The following is a 17871-nucleotide window of genomic DNA, read 5'->3' on the forward strand; positions in this document are numbered from 1 at the left end:
GAGGATGAAGACTGGAACCAGTACGCCTGCCTCATTGTCGAGGAGACACCTGACGAGGATGATAACAAATGATGCCACGTGGCATCCATTGCCACCCACGAGCCAACTCGGACTTCTGCTGCTGACGGGTTTGATCCAGTCACTTGTTGTTTTTGCTGTTTGTATGAACGATCAGCGGGATTGTCATTTTGCTGTCGCATCCGATGGTGCTCTGTTGAATCTTCTTCTGGTTTTTGCTTTAAAACATGGATCCAGGTCTTATGTATGGGTTTCCTTTGGTGACGGTCTCAGGATATATGCTTGGTTTTTTTGCCATATCAAACTAGTTTCCCCGAATCTGGGGCAGTTTAGACTTTCTTGAGGAACTCCAATGACAACGGTTGAGGCGGGGCCTCTTTGTAATTATATTTTTGTTTTTATTAATAAAATTAGCCTTACTTAAAAAAAAAAAATATTAAAGAATAATAAACAACAACACTACAATAAATTAAAGAATGATAAACATCATCACTACAATAAAATAAAAAAGTATGAAAGGTGTGAATCTAACACTTTGTCACAATAAATATTAATATTATAAATAAAGTAAAACCACTTGCTACCATATATCTATTAATATTATAATAAAGTAAAACCACTTGCTACCATATATCTATTATTATTAGATTCAAATTTCAATTTTATCACAAGTGAATTTAATATTTATATGTTAAATATTTTAATATTTTTTAATATCTAATAAATTTTAATTATATAATTATATATATTAATTTTTATTAAGCTATAAAATATTAGATTTTAGTGATGCATGATAATGTATCTAGCTAGACAAAAAATGAGCTTGTGAGAAGCCCTTAATTTTATAAAACATTTGGTTCGTGTATAATGCTGATAGTCTCTTCATAGTCTCTATATTAAGTAAAAAATATATCAAGGTTAAAGTAGTTGTAGTTCATTATATAAATATTAAGAAATATTAGTAAAAAATATATATAACAAACGATGCATTGTCACTTAAATATGTGTTTTTAGGTTTTATGTGATAGAAATCTTGTGTTGTATCTTCTGTTTTTTGGGTGATTTTCTAAAAGCGGAATCAATAGTTGTGTTTTGTTCACTGTAAAATGACAACAAGAGATTCGATCTAAAGATTGTTTTAGTAAAAAAACTCTCTTCAAGATTGGGAAGCAAGGTATAACAGTGATATCTCTGAGTCGGGTTAAACTAATTATCAACATTCATAGAATCTCAAAAGATATGCAAAGAACCAACTTCTTTTTCCATGGTGAAGCAAATCAGTAGTTCTAAAGATAACAATTCAACATAATTATTAGATCCCATGCCCAAGCCCATTTGTAGCTGAAAAGAACAATGCTCTTGTAGATAAAGAACAACCCATCCCCCACAAACACCATTTTTAACAGAGATTCCGTTAAAAAAAGCCCACAGATAGGAATGATCAATAACTTCAACATATATATTTTTTTGGATTGTGTGTAGTGTTCAGAGATGGAATGAGGGAATATATAACAAGAACTTGTGCAACAACCTTGTTACAGGAGGAGAGTTGATCTTGAAAAGTAGTCATGTTCTTGTGTTGTTTGACATTTGATTAGTCCCACTAAGATTTTCAAGCCTCACTTAAAGACGCCCCTTGCCATTCGATATCGACATTAAATATTGTTCATGCAAACAACCCAAAATTCCATGTGAATAAAATTAAAACTTTAAAATATAATGTTATTTATTTTATTAAATTGTATAAAATTTTTAAAATTCTAAGCTATTTTTTCTAATTAAAAAAATGAAGTGGTAGTTTTGCACGACGTGCCTACCAGTAGGATGCTATCATTATGATTGTGCGAAGCTCAGGTTGAGATTAGACACCCTTTAGGATAGTTTAACTCATAGTTACCAAATTCGGGCATATTGGTAAAAAAATATGAAAATTCGCTAATTCGGTTCAGTACGATTAAGAATTCAGCCAAATCAAATTTGTTACGGTGCATGAAGTATTTTTTTCCAGCGAGAGGGAAATCAGCTGATGGTAAGAAATCTGTTCCCGGAGCTCGAAGACCGGTCTTCACTTCCCCGTTGGGCATATTGCCAGGTTTCTCAAATCAGGAAAGTATGTTGAGCGTGTCGGAGGAGGAGCTCCAGTTTACCTAGCTACTGTTCTTGAATATCTCGTCGCTGAGGTGTTCGAGTTGTCTGGAAATGCCGCAAGAGATAATAAGAAGACGAGGATTGTTCCACACCACATTCTGTTGGCAGTGAGAAACGATGAAGAGCTGAGCAAGCTTCTAAGCATGGTGACCATAGCCAATGGTGGTGTGTTGCTGAATATTCACAATGTTCTGCTACCGAAGAAGACCAAGACCGGTAGTGGTAAGGCAGGGGCCAGTGAGCTCGAGGCTTCAGTTTGAAATGCACATGTATAATTTTATGGCATTTCTAGGGAGTCTATGATAGGGAAAAATTAATTAGAAAAAACAAATCTTATATTTGAAAAACTTGCACTTTGCAAATTTTTATAAGAAAAAAATAATAAAAAAATAGTAATTTCTATATTAAAAAAAATTATAAAATGAGAAATTGGAATGTACAAAACATAAAAAATATAACTTTCGTTTTAATAAAAATTATAAAATAACAAATTAGATGCAAATTAGTAATTTCTATATTAAAATAATAAAAAACTATAATTTTTATATTAGACAAAATTATAAAATGACAAATTTCCATTTTAAATAGATAACTCCTATTAAAAAAATTAATAGATTTAAGTATTTGTAACATGTATATTTTTGCTTCCTGGTCATGGGACAGGGCCTATTATCGACTTGCAACGCCCTGTCAGGGAAAGCCCCCCTTAGCCGGTCCTTCGGCTCTTGCAGGTCCAAGCGAGCCTGACAGGGAAAGCTCCCCCATAGCTTGTCCACTAGCTCTTGCAGGTCCAAGCGCGCCTGTTCAGGGACGGCCTTCCAGCGTGATGATCCCTCTCTCTGATTCTGATGACTCTCTACATTTTGGGTGCCAAATTGAGGAAGCGCCCTACACCACGGACGATGAATGAGCAAGACAAGAAGTTTGCTCTCGGCAACCTAGGCCGTAAGAGCTATATTTTGTCTTTGTTTTCTGTGTCTATGTATCAGTTCGACAGCATGAGTCTGTCCGTCTATGTGTCGGTCGTTTGGGTTTATATGTCTGTATGTCTACGGGTCCCTATTATGTACCGTTTAGAGTCATGGTTTCGAGTCATAGAGGCAGTAGATACAACAGAAGACAATAATTCAATTTTGACGGTGTTCAATTTTGGAAGATGCAAACTGGGTAAATGAACAATTTCTCGGCAAGTTTTCTGAGCCATGGCCCTTTTGTAACTCCTATGTAATTTTTGACCTTTTTGTATTATAATAGAATTAGCCTTATTCAAAAAAAAAAAAAAAAAACATGTATATTATTGAATTTTTTTTCGTATTGGATTTTATAGAGTCGATTTTTTTCCGTATCGAATCGAATTCGAATTCGTATTGAATTCGAATTTGTTACCTATAATTTAACTCCTCTAGAAATGACTTCCATCCTCAACTTCTCTCATCAAATTTAAATCAATAATCTAATAAAAACTAAACCTCACACAAAATTTATAAAACCAAACCTATAGCGTGTGTAAACAAAAGCCCATAATATATTCGTATTAATAATCATGTTGGAATTTTGAGAATATTTCATTATTTAAAAGGATAATATCTTTTTTTATTCGACTTCCGTAGGCCCACCCAATAACTAATAAATATGTAAGAAATTAAAGTATTTTGTCTAGAAGCCCTACTTAGCTTGCATTTCAATGTTAAGGTTTTCTGTTTTGATTGTGATTCCTTCGTCAACTAGAAAATGGTGGAATTTGTAAAAAAATTCAGTCATAGGGAAAACTCTGATTTATACACTATCGAACTTTCCATATCGAAGAAATGTCAAACCATTGGCATTTTTCACTCCGTGTTCCAACTCAATGTTCCTACATAATCCATAGACTTCGAGAAAGTGTTGGGTATGATTCCAACCCCCCTGGATGAAAAATTAAGCGACTCTAAATCCAGTGGCGTTTCTAAAACTAGGGGTGCGGCGCATGGCTTTGGAGACAACGGTAAATAATGATTTTGTTCGTAAAAGTTTAAAATTTGAAATAAATAATTTATTTATGATGTCCAATCCATTTAGGGAAATTGTAATATTTTTCTATATTTTTTTAGAGCACTTAAAAAAAGCAAGTAATTTTATACACTATTAAAACTTTTGTTTGAGGTGTTAATGATAAGGTATTTAAGTGAATAGCTTAGTTTGGTGTTTTAGTTAAATATATATATCTATTTGTAAAAAGTTTTTATACTATCCACTTTGTATACATAACAACTTCCTATATAAAAAAATCAAGGTTTTAATGAATTGGGCATTTTGTTAAATAGTCCAACCTTGTTTTTGTGGGCATTTAACTTGTGCGTAGGATAATATATTAGGTAAAAGGTTTAGAGTTACGCTTTATTTTTATAGACATTTTAATTTAATATTTTGGTTAAAAATTTATAAGTAAAAGGTTATGTGTTTTTGTATCTCTTTTTTTATGCTTATCCATTATAACATTTATATTTATAATGAAAATGAATGAGATTTTAATGATGTCTATATCATGATGATAGATTGAGTTTGGTATGTTGGTTAACGATCCATGTCAAAACATAAAATTTTTGAGTTTCATCTTCTTTAATGTCTTGTACATCGTCATATCTTCATTTATATGAAAAATGAGTGAGGTTTAATGGTGTGGTACCTTGTTGAATACTCTGACTTAGTGTTTTGGTTAATGATCCATTTCTATAGGTACAAAACTTTGGGTTCCATCTGTATGGGTGGCATGCACATCATAACATCTCCTACTGTGGGAAATATGATTAATGTTATGATGACATGGGACCTTATTGAACACCCTAATTTGGTGTTTTGATTAAGGATCTATATACACAAGCAATTTTATTATGATTATTGTCCCCCTTGGTGCCCTATTTATTGCAACATATCTATTTATAGGGAAAATGATGAGTTTTTATTGACATGCGGACATTGCTCAACGCCTAGGTTTAGTGTTTTGGCTAAGAATCCATATCCATAGGTGAAAGGTTTCAAGTACCATTCCCTTTGTTTCCTATACATCATAGCATTTGTGTCTACATGAAAAAAACTAAGGTTTTGATACATGGGCACTTTGATGAACCCTCATTGGTGAAGGATTAGCATCCATAGATAAAATGTTCTAAGTTCCAATCCCATTAATGCCTTGTGAATTGTAGCATCCCTATCCATAAGAAAAAGGAATAAGATTCCATTGATGTGGGCATCTTTCCATATGACTCAATTTAGTGTTTTGGTAAAGGATTTATCGTTGTAGGTAAAGGTTCCAAGTTTTAACATTTTGGTGTTAATGGAAAGTTTGCTAAACACCTTGATTAAAGTTTTGATTAAGGATCTTTTCTTTTTCTTTACCCTCAAGGAGAACCTTGTGGGGAAACCCAATGAATGCTTTCCCACATTTGTAGATGGAATCTCTAGTAATCCCATTGACATAGGCTACTTTGCCTCACCTAGGAGATTAAAATTAGCATTTGTCAGTATAGAACTTGTCAAATCTCGAGCAACAACTAGTTGAATTAAGCTCTTGGACTTATTTTGGCTGAGAATTTGTATCCACAATTTTTTTTTTAGATGTATCCTTCTCAATGCGTAATGCATATAACATCTCTAAATATAAGATAAACAAATTAAATTTAGTGAATTTGTATCCACAATCAATTTTTAGTGAATTTGTATCCACAAATAATTTTTTTTGAGTTGTATCCTTCTCAGTGCCTAATGCATATAACATCACTAAATACAAGATAAACAAATTAAATTTAGTGACATTAATGACTTGCTAAACATTATTTTAATTAACCATCCATATCCATACGTATAAAGTTCTTAATTTTTTCTCTTTTAGTATCCTTATGCATTATAACATTTTTACTTATTTGAAAAAGAATTAAGATCTATTAACATAGGTACTTTTCCAAATTAATTTGATGTTTTAGTGAATGATCTATATTCATATTCTATATGTGAATACTCTTGACTTAATTTCTTTTAAATGTCCATTGCATCATAACATCTTTATCTACACAAGGAAAATAATAAAAGTTTAACAACATGATTACCATATTGAATACCCCAATTTAATATTAATATTTTAATTAAATTTTTTTGACTATATAAATTAGAAAAATGAAATATATAACAAATGTTTTTTAATGAAGGTAACATATTTATCCAGTTTGAGATAAGTAGTGGTTTATAATAAAACTTTAACAACATGATTACCATATTGAATACCCCAATTTAATATTAATATTTTAATTAAAACTTTTTTGACTATATAAGTTAGAAAAATGAAATATATAACAAATGTTTTTTAACGAGGGTAACATATTTATCAAGTTTGAGATAATTAGTGGTCTAAACTTACAAAGAAATAAGTATTTTCTTGACCATTTAAAACGATAAGGAAAATTGATATTTTTGATTTGAAATTGGATAAGAATAATTTTGAATTGATAAAATCACAATTATCAAATATTAATTTTGTACAAGAAAAATTGGGTGGAGTTAGTATTGACAACCCACAAGCAAATACTAGTAATAACTTGTGACTTTGTAAGGGATGAGACATCTAGATACACTACTATTGGGTCCTACTCTAGGGGACACCTACCCCTCAAGTGTCATCACAACGAACCATATTAATTAATCAACATGTTCTAACTCTACCCCCTTTGATTTTTGAACCTGTAACCTCTAAAGATTAAACACATGCTCTTCATCATTAAATTCACTGAAGTTTACACAAAATCATAAATATCAAATATTAATATTGCATAATATGATTGTTTTAAAAATATTTTGATAAATCTTTCTTTTATAACACTCTTATATATTCAAAATTTCAATTTTGTTAAGTTAACACCTATAAATTTTTTTTAAAATTTTTAACCGATTCTTTCGCATGGAATGCCTTAATAATATAGCCATTTACCATAAATCTAAAAAATATAAATAATTTTAGTAGAGGTTACTAAAACAGATTTCATTAAAAAAAAACCAGATATTCAAAAACAAAATATTCCACCTCTTGGAAAAATCATTAGTTTAATAAAATCTCGGAAAATCTTAATAAGAGGCACACATATTGCCATTGCCCATTTATTCAACGAAGATTACTTTTAAATTTGGTCAAAACTATTTACAAAAGTCTCACCATGTTGTTGGGATATTTATTCATAAAACTATAATCCCACTTTTTTTTTTGAAATAACCTAAATTATTAAATTTTCAAAAAAACAGTTTGAGCTAATCATAAAACCACCCTCATTAAAATAATACAATTTAAAGACCCCACATACAATACCACAAATTTTGAAAGTTCATTCCATTATGGCAACCCAAAAAACAGCTAAAATTTAATTGTGGTATGACAAAACCACGACACAATAAATTCAAAACGAACAACTGAAATAAATGCTTCTCGCCAGGCAATTATATCGCTTAAACCCCACACGCAGGACCTTTCTGGCCGACTTGGTTGGTTTGTGATTTAATCATGGGTTAGTGAAAAATTTATCACGGTTCAATGAATTGAAATGAAAAATAATATATTAAAAATTTATTACAATTTGCCACGTCTGATTTTACCAGAAAGCAACACACCACCTTCTAGAGAATTGAACCCCTGCCCATTTCGAACTTGCCATGGCCGAGGTCCAAAGTCTAACCACCCTTCTGGTCTCCCGCATTTTACCAACCACGAGGTTGACACCAAGGATGGCTTCCAGAAAACAGGTTGCTGTGTGGAGAAGTTGATGGGGAGGTTAGGTAGTCATGCATCCATCCATCCATCCATACAGAAATTATTATTATTTTACTGATCTACTATTCAAATTGACAGATGGGCTTCCACCCGCTTACCTATGAAGTTGGTAACCCAGCCAAGTAAGCAACATTACCATTGCAACAACTATCCTACCGCCTTTGCCACGTCAGCACTTTGATACAGTCGGCAAGTTGGACGATGCTTTCGGGTAGAAGTTGATAGGCATCTTGGTGGCATCAATTTATAAATTAGCTCACTCACTCACTCAGGTTATTGTATTAGTGTGCGATTTGGTTATCTGCGGCGATTTTTGGTAGTGTTTTGTTTGATCATTCCTCAAGCTCTTGTAGAAATGTCTTGCTTCGAAGGAAAATACCGCGGTGAGTACAATTTGTGCTTTATTTCTGTCACAGCTTTTCCTTTTTTAATTTTTTCTATATAGATCGTGTAGTTTTCAGATGAGTTTCAGTGGTAAGATTAGAGCTGGTGTATGGCTTCTGTGTTTTTCAAGATCTGGGCATGATTCTAATGGCGGTTTGTGGAACTTGATCTGAAAGTGTATGGTGAAGTAGATTCGCTGTATTTTTTTTTTTATGTTTTGGCCATAAAAAAATGGAGGGTTTTTGAGTGTTTGGGTTTATGGGTTTTGGATTTCCTTAAGGCGCAGGGTTTTCATTGCTGTCTGCTGGTTTTCAGTTTCAGATATTCAATGAATGATAGTGGATTGTTGCTGACCTCGTTCGATTTTATAGGTTTTGATCTAGAATACATGAAATGTTGCGCATCTTTTCTGTTTTCATGGCGGTGAGGCTTGTGGATGTTTTTAATATTGTTGCCTTCTATTAGTGCTTCAGATTGGTTGAGTACAGGAAAGTTCTGATGTGTATCTATTGCGGGAATTGTCTACTAATCTGTTTTTGTATATGCTTTGTAAGATGTGGGTAGGGTTTGGAAATCTCAGCTTCTGATATGTGGGTGGGTTTGGGGAGATAACTGCTCTATTTTCTCATTTCCAAGTTGCTGCAATAAGCACTCTTGAGGTTGGGGGTTGCACTGTATAACACTTTTTGGGCTACTTTCTTTGGCTAAGCTGTCGGGTTTGAGGGAGAAGTGTTGCACTGAAATTGCCCACATAACCCTTCCTGGGATTTTTCAGCTTAGTTGCCAGGCTTGAGGGATAACTATTCCTTGTAATTGCCCAGGGTTGACATCAATTTTTTAGACATGCCACGATAGAACCTGCAATGGAACTCTCTGGTCGGACACAATAGAACCCTTGGGAAACTGCAATAAAACTACTCTTGGGTTGGACATACCACAAAACCCTGGTAGGTGGTCTAATATTTCATTAACATCACTAATGAACCAAGGCCCTATAGGGAGGGGTGTTTTATAACTAGTCCAGATCCATCTAAATCTGAGTCTGATATGTACCTCAAGATTGCAAACCTTGAGGTTGCGGGTTGCATGTTTTTGAGTAGGCCATTTGATCTTGAGACATATTTGATGAGTAGGCTATTTGATCTTGAGACATGGATACCTGAGCCTCCTACCTTTGAGTTGCATATCAGACCTTGGTTTAGATGGGGCCAGGCTAGTGTCCATATTTAATTCACTGTTACATAGGCACAGAAAAAGTTGATGATCACCTCATCGGTACGTCCTGTCCTGTCGAATACACCTAGCTTCTCTTGGTATAAAATATAATGTAAGGTGCTTCTTTTATTTTTTATTTTTGCTTCCAGCAGAATCCACAATCAGAGGACATATGTGTTGTTTGAGGGGAGGGATTTGGGGAATGATTTGGTATTCAAGGCCTGTTTGTTTGCAAGTCTATGGAATATTCTTAAGGAAATGTGAATGAGAGTTTGAAAGGGAGTATATATCTGCAGAAGTCTGATACTTGGGGTCTAAGCTCTGCCTGTTGTCCATGAAATCTTTGAATGCTTTTGTCATTTTAGATCTGCCCTTTTGATTGAATTCCTTTATAATTTAATTGGCATTTTTGTATGTACTTCTTCCAAGTGCTCTTCATCTACTGCAGGCTAGTTTTTGTTTTTTTTGTTCCACCAATAAAGTTATCCTATGCTGTTTGAAGTGGTCATGATATGCATTTTGGTCTGGTTATAACAGATGAGCTAATCGCCAATGCGGCGTACATAGCAACACCCGTAAGGGAATTCTAGCTGCAGATGAGAGCACTGGAACCATCGGAAAGCGGTTGGCGAGCATCAATGTGGAAAATATTGAGAGCAACAGGCGTCTGTTGAGGGAGTTCCTCTTCACTGCCCCTAATGCCTTGCAGTATTTGAGTGGTGCAATTCTGTTTGAAGAGACTCTCTATCAGAAAACTGCAGCTGGGAAGCCCTTTGTTGATGTCCTCAACGAAGGAGGGGTCCTGCCGGGCATAAAAGTAGACAAAGGAACAGTGGATCTTGCGGGAACCAAAGGTGAAACCACTACCCAGGGCCTGGATGGCCTTGCACAGAGATGCCAGCAATACTATAATGCCGGAGCAAGGTTTGCAAAATGGAGGTCCGTTCTGAAGATCGGAACTACGGAGCCCTCCCCACTTGCTATTCAGGAAAATGCAAATGGCCTTGCTCGTTATGCTATCATCTGCCAAGAGAATGGTTTAGTTCCTATTGTTGAGCCGGAAATTCTGGTAGATGGGTCTCATGATATTAAAACCTGTGCGGCTGTTACAGAGAGGGTTTTAGCTGCCTGTTACAAGGCCCTCAATGACCACCATGTTCTCCTCGAGGGAACACTCCTTAAGCCCAACATGGTAACACCAGGTTCTGATTCTCCCAAGGTTACCCCTGAGGTTATTGCAGAATACACAGTAAGGGCTCTTCAGAGGACTGTGCCACCTGCAGTGCCCGGCATAATGTTTCTATCCGGTGGGCAGAGTGAGGAGGAGGCCACCTTGAACTTGAATGCCATGAACAAGCTGCAGACCAAGAAGCCCTGGACTTTGTCATTCTCCTTTGGCCGGGCTCTTCAGGCCAGCACTTTGAAGACATGGGCTGGAAAGGATGAGAATATTCCTGCGGCTCAGGCTGCCTTGTTATCTCGATGCAAGGCCAATTCTGATGCCACTTTGGGCAAGTATGCAGGTGATTCTGCTAAGGGCAATGGTGTTTCTGAGAGCCTTCATGTCAAGGACTATAAGTATTGATTGATGACCACCTGCTATCCATCCATCCTCAGTGAAAAGATAGACCCCGGAGATGAGATATTTTCATTTGAATTTCACGTTAGTGGGTTGTTAGGCGAGTTTGACATTTTCTTTCTCATTCATTCTGCATATCCTATGATGTGTTGAAGAGAATGAATGCATGGATTAGTTTTGACGTTGGAATTATATTGTTTTCAATTGCTGTTTTAGTTTTATTAGAATAATGATCCGAGGTATTTAAACCTTGTTTCAGATAACAGTTCTTCTAACTGGAAGTTGTTTTCATTTAAGAATAAGTAGCAAAATATATGTTTGGCGTTCTGAAATAGTTTATGGTTGTAAATTGGTTCTAACCTTTATATTAACTTAGACAAAGATACAGTTTCAATAGATGATATGATGATGATAGTTTTCCCTTTTGTCGACGTCTTTTATGGTCGTATTTCTTATCGAATTTCCATATTTGTACTTGTTAAATGTAATGCAAAAAGGATAGGATCATATTTGAGACGATGCTATTTGACTTTGTGAGATTTCAAATTGTGACCATTCACAATTGTTCTATATGACTTTGTGAGATTTAAAATTGTGATCATTCACAATTGTTTTATAGTAAGTTACTGTTTGCAAATCTGTATTTTATATTCATATTGCAATTAACAATTTCTGTACAAACAATGACACTTGTTAGTTCATTTTCTATTGGAAACATTTTTCTGGAATGCCACCCTGCATTGATCTATTTGGAATGCGACCTTCCATTGATCTATTACAAGAATGCGACCTTCCATTGATCTAATACAAGAGTGCCATATCTACATTAGAAACCAAAAACAATCAATGTGGTTGTGCATGCTTCTATTGTTCTAAGCTCGACTTTTCTCGACTTTTCTACCTTTTTAATTGCGTACATATTTTTTTGAATGCTACCAATATAAATGTATTTGTAGTGTTTTTAATCTACTCTTGTTTCTTTAACACACATTGTTGAATATATTCAAAGTATGTCTGATGGTATCCTCTTAATCCATAAATGTTTCTTTGGCACTCACTGCTTCTTCGTGAGTGAAATCATGAATATATTCAAAGCATGTGTTGTTTCATGAATATATTGAAAGAATGTCTCATTATTTCTTCATGAGTGCAATCATGAATATATTCCAAGAATGTGTTGTTTCATGAATATATTCAAAGAATGTGTTGTTTCATGAATATATTCAAAGAATGTCTCATTGTTTCTTCATGAGTGCAATCATGAATATATTCAAAGAATGTGTTGTTTCATGAATATATTGGAAGAATGTCTCATTGTTTCTTCATGAGTGCAATCATGAATATTTTCGTAGTCTCAAGTTCCATCATTTTTAATTGTAATGCAAAAAGGATAGGACCACAATTGTGAGAATGTTATTTGAATTTTTGAAATTCAGGAGTGTTGATTTTTACAATTAATTCTCATAGTGATGTGTCATTCACTTTCATGAGAATTATCTTTTCCTTTGGTGTCATTTTTTATGACACAATTGCATGACATTCCTTTACTTCCTAGTGATGAAGGAGTTGGTTCACCCATCATGCAATTTGTAATTATATTTCCATGGTCTTCCTAGTGATAAGCTAATGCATCTATGAGAATAACGACACATAGAGCCACACTTGTTTTTATATTCTCCTATGTGGATTGTCACATTACATTGATTTATCACTAGAGTTTCATATCTATACTAAAAGCCAAAACAATTGATGTGGTTCTGTCGATACTTCTATTGTTCTAAACTTCATTACCATTTTGACTTGTATTGTTCTAAACTTCATTACCAATATAATTGCATCCATCACTATTTTATTGACACTTAATTGTTTAATTGTTTCTTTGGGTGCAAGCACTTTGTGCATTTACAAATTCTCTCCATGCTTTCTATCTGTTTTGAAGTCTATCCTATTTTCATTATGGCCTTTCATTTATGTGCATGCCCTCTACTCCATGTGCAATAGTATATTTGACCTCCTTCCTCATCCATTGTAATTTCAACCTCTACTTCATCTTAGTTGTGTTGTGTTATTTTCTTTTATATTTTTATGCACTTCTGTAACATGCATCCTCTTCTTTTTTTGGAATTGTGACATATAGTAGTATGGTTGTTGTTTCTACCCCTACCAAGAATGTAATAAGCACCACACTAATTTGTCTCTCACCACTGATGTTGTTTTACTAAACACTTAATCTTAAAATACAATGGTGTTTGTTCTCATGTCAAACTTCATTTGAGATCTGAACTTGTGTGTCCTTATACACATGACTTATTGCTTTGAGTATTGCAATTGTTGAATCTTGCAATGAATGGGTAACCATTTTTCTTCCAGCTTTTGAGACCATTTTGCTCAAAGTCCTTATCTTCTCATACCTTTTGAATGAATTTGGATTGTAGAAAATATCACCAAATTGTACTGTCTGCTCATTTTGATACTTATGGTGACTTTCCTTTATACATTTTTCTAAACTCAATTTTATTGAGTGATTTTTTTGTTTCTCCTTCACAATATCATATAAAACAATTCACTATTCTCTTGTTCTTATGATGGTATAGATCAATCTACATGAAGTAAGAATGAGTCAACCATATAAAATACAAAATGGTGTGGGAATGAAGGTGGTAAAGTCAATCATATATAAAACACAAAATGTAGAAATGAAGGTGGTAAGGTAACAAACAAATCTCTCTCTCTATATATACAAAAGCTATATCATATATACATATAGTGTTATGTAACATATATATGTACATGAAATATTGTGTATCTCTGGTGTATGTGTTCTATATACATCTCTAAATAGACAAGATATTTATCTATATACTTATAGTGTAGTTAGCACATTATTGAACACGATTCTTTACTTAAAATAGAATAAAGTAGTGTGGCATGTCATGGTCACATGATGAAATTTGTTAAATATAAAAAAAATGCTTTGAACAAAAGCCACTATGAATAAAAGCCACTATAATGAAAAAAATAATATAGAGGTTATTAAAAATCATAATTATGTTGTCTTATTCAATAGCAATGGATCAATCATGAATGTGAGAATTATATAGAGCTTATTAAAAGTCATAATTATGTTGTCTTATTCAATAGCAATGGATCAATCATCAATGTTCTCACATTGAGACAACTATCACAATTTTTGGATTATAATAATAATAATAATAATAATAATATCTATTTTTAAGGTCACAACCAAGCCAGACACCAAATTGGTGTATGAGACCCCCTTGTTTGTGGGACAAGGGACCCACCTCCGCGCAACAATTTTACTGCTAAGTCTACGAAGTCATACATACTCTACCTCCTCTGGTTTTGAACCTGTGACCTCTTAAGAGGAAACACATGCTCTTAACCATTAGGCCCACTCAAGATGTATCATAGAGCCCATCACAAAAATTAATCTATAAGTGCTCACATGACCTTTTCTCATTTACAAACTTCATATACAAGTGTGTGATGTTTGACTTGTGGCCTTCAAACTGTAGATTTGATATTGCGAGGGTTGTAAACATTTCAAATTATGAATTATTACAAATTTTAAGTAAGAATATCTTATCAAAATCTTTCCATTTATAAATGAATGCTCAAAGGTTGTGAAACATATCAATGTAGTCACCATACGTCTTTCATGTTTCGAACCATAAAATAATGCAAAATTAGTGAATTCCAATACATGTAGAAAAACTCAATCAAGGATGAATTTGCATCAAATCTCCTTGGTTGAAAATTTTCTCTAGCTTGCGCTCATGAGGGATTGATAGCAAATTTACCAAATAACTTTGGTAATCCAAGTCCACCAAGTTCTTCATAAATCCATTGTGTATTATGAACTTGACTTTCCACTTGATCAAATACTCTGCGTCTTTTTATTCCTCGTCTTCCCATGAGCCACTTCTACAAATACCTCTTTAATTCCATTTAGTTTCCTTATTTGAATTTGCTTATGCCAATTTCCCACTAGTTCTATCTAGTGATCAATATTCTTCAAGGATTTTGTGATACTCTAAATATTTCCAACATTAAACATTGGTTAAATGCCCATGCAATTAGGAAAATGAAACTTATATGTATTGTCAAAAAATGTTCTAGTGATTTTGCATGGCCTCATTTTGCATGGTTTTAGAAATAAGAAAAAATGTCTACTTAATTAGTTTGTAATAAGAAAATTAATGAACATTTAACTATGCTATGAATACATTAAGTGATAACAATAAATAAATAAATAACTACTCATATACATATTTACATAACAAAATAAATAAATAATTTCATGTGTACATGACACCATTTAAGAAAATAAATCATTGGGGGTCCCTCCTAAATTTGGATCTATCAAGCACTGAGAGATCAAAATTCTTAAGGTGTAATTTTTTTTATCATTTAGAACAAAGGAATTGATACATGACATGGAATTAAAAGATAAAAATTTACACCCTAAGAATAAAAAGATGAGGCCCTATCCATTCTCATGGTTCTTTACAAGCTTTCCAAATCGTTGTAAAATTTACATCATCCTCATGCAAGACATCCATATTATCTAGAGCCACACCATCATTAGCATTTGCATTTAATTAGAATATACTTCCACTTAATGCATCATTGATCTAGTTAGACTTTGATGAGGCCCTATCCATTTTCATGGTTCTTTACAAGCTTTCCAAATTGTTGTAAAATTTAAATCATCCTCATGTAAGACATCCATATTATTTAGAGCCACACCATCATTAGCATTTTCATTTAATGAGAATATTCTTCCACTTAATGCATCATTGATCTAGTTAGACTTCCTTGATCCATGATTTGAAATAAATGAGTAACTCCATAGGAATTTCATTTACTTGATTAAACTTTTCTTTCATTATCAATACATTGAAGTGCTTGCTAATCAATGTATATTAGGAAACATATAATTTCTCCACCACTTGAATTTTTTAGTTTAGAGTTCATGATCATACCTTCTTGATTCAACATTGCTCCAATTGTTGATCCATTCACATCACAATCCACATGGAAAACTTTGTCGGACTCTAGTAAGGCTAGTACTCATATGGAATAACTCTTTTATGCTACTACAATCGACTAAAATATTTCTTTCTTTTATGAATTAGTGAGTGATGCACAAATACCATTGAAATCTTGAATATACTTTCTATATAAAATTACAAATGCATAGAAACTTTTAACATCAAAAGTACTTTTGGAAACATCCCATTCAACTATACTCCTTACATTTTCTAGATCCATCTTTAAATGTTCTTGCGAATGTTACATGTCATTTTGTCACCATGACACTTCGCTGTTAAAACGAATCTCTCGCTATTGATAAACATGTTCCATTACATTCCATTAGAAGTCTAACAATAAAAAACTCTTGAAGAAGATGTGAATTTTGGGTAGAATGGCTTTATAACTTGTTAAGTATGACATGTACAATTTTCCTAGTCAGTTTCCATGCATTTGCAGTTTCTATCCTTGAAACCCGTGCATAATTGCGCTCTGTCTTTCACTATAGACCACACATATAACTCAAAGAAAAGTAAAAATAAAAAGTGAATTCTAGAAGCATTGTTGGGTGAATACATCCGAAATGAAAGCTTTTGGTTCATATCTAGTCGAACCATACCCCTCAGATCATGGAGCTAATTCCCTCTCATTAAGGAACCCTAATCCCCCAATCAGAGAATCTCATCTTCTCTTTTGGATTTGAAACTTCTTCCTTTTGGCCTATAAATTGACTACATGCTAGAGGGATTAGGAGGTTCAAAAAATATAGACTTATGCTGTTGGATTTAGATTGGAAGGCTTATCATCTAAGGAGAGGGTTGAAGGCATTTGGGAAGAACCTCATGACATCAAGGCAGAGGTTGTAAGGATCTTCTTTATCCTTGAATCAATACAAATGAATCCTTTTTCCATTGTTTTGTCTTACTGAAATGATGAATGATTTATGTCTCTTTTGATATTCATTAAGATGATTTCAATTTCTATTCTCCTTGATTATTAGATTAATCTTGTTTGAATTGTTATGTTGCATATGCCTTTGATCTTTCTTATGTATGTGATTGCAAGTCTTTTTGAGCATTGAGAAAGTACATTGGGACGAAAATGGGATCTCCATCAAGCATTTCACAAATAGGTAAGAGGATTATTCTCTTTCTCTTGTATTTACAATTCAAACGAAGTAAGCTTAGGAAAAGAGTTATTCAATTGTCTATTTGTTTCTAGTTTCCTTTAGGATTTAGGGGGATTGCTCTTGTTAACAAGAGGGATTTATTCGCCTAATAAATTGGTGACTCCATTAGAGAACATTACTGTTCTCTTCTCTTTCCTTGGTTTTGATTTTTGATCTTTTTTGTTTAGCTAGATCTGAGTGTTAGAAAATTTATGACCTTTTAGATCTTCTGGTTTGATTGCTTTATTTTTTATTTTTTTTGGACTTCCCATATATGTGCAGTTCTTGTTCATCAACAGAGCGCAAATTTGTGTAGTTTTTTCCCTGGAAACTATACGCATGCGCACTGAACTATACTACTCGCGTGTGTAGTTCCTATAAATTTTTGAAAAATTAGGTTTTCTCTTAGCTAAAGTCTAAATTTTGGTTTCTAAATGTGTCATCATATTTGTTTTGACTGTCAAATACCTTTTTTGAACTTGTTTGAGTGCTTTGGTGAAGTGTTTTTGGAATCAA

General features: G+C 33.5%; 2 pseudogenes across 1 annotated transcript; both read left to right on the forward strand.

Annotated features, from left to right (window-relative positions):
* Positions 1–245: 245 nt before the first annotated feature.
* LOC149199407 (histone H2AX pseudogene) lies at positions 246–2426 on the forward strand (annotated as a pseudogene).
* Positions 2427–8294: 5868 nt separating this feature from the next.
* On the forward strand, positions 8295–11466 carry LOC149199408 (fructose-bisphosphate aldolase 8, cytosolic-like; annotated as a pseudogene). The gene is made up of 2 exons (XR_016253769.1): positions 8295–8337; positions 10091–11466. The product of XR_016253769.1 is annotated as a fructose-bisphosphate aldolase 8, cytosolic-like (transcript).
* Positions 11467–17871: the final 6405 nt, after the last annotated feature.

Source organism: Pinus tabuliformis, chromosome 2_1, assembly GCF_031772625.1.
Source record: "Pinus tabuliformis cultivar Carrire ecotype Pingquan chromosome 2_1, CPIR1, whole genome shotgun sequence".
In the NCBI taxonomy this organism is placed as follows: Eukaryota; Viridiplantae; Streptophyta; class Pinopsida; order Pinales; family Pinaceae; genus Pinus; species Pinus tabuliformis.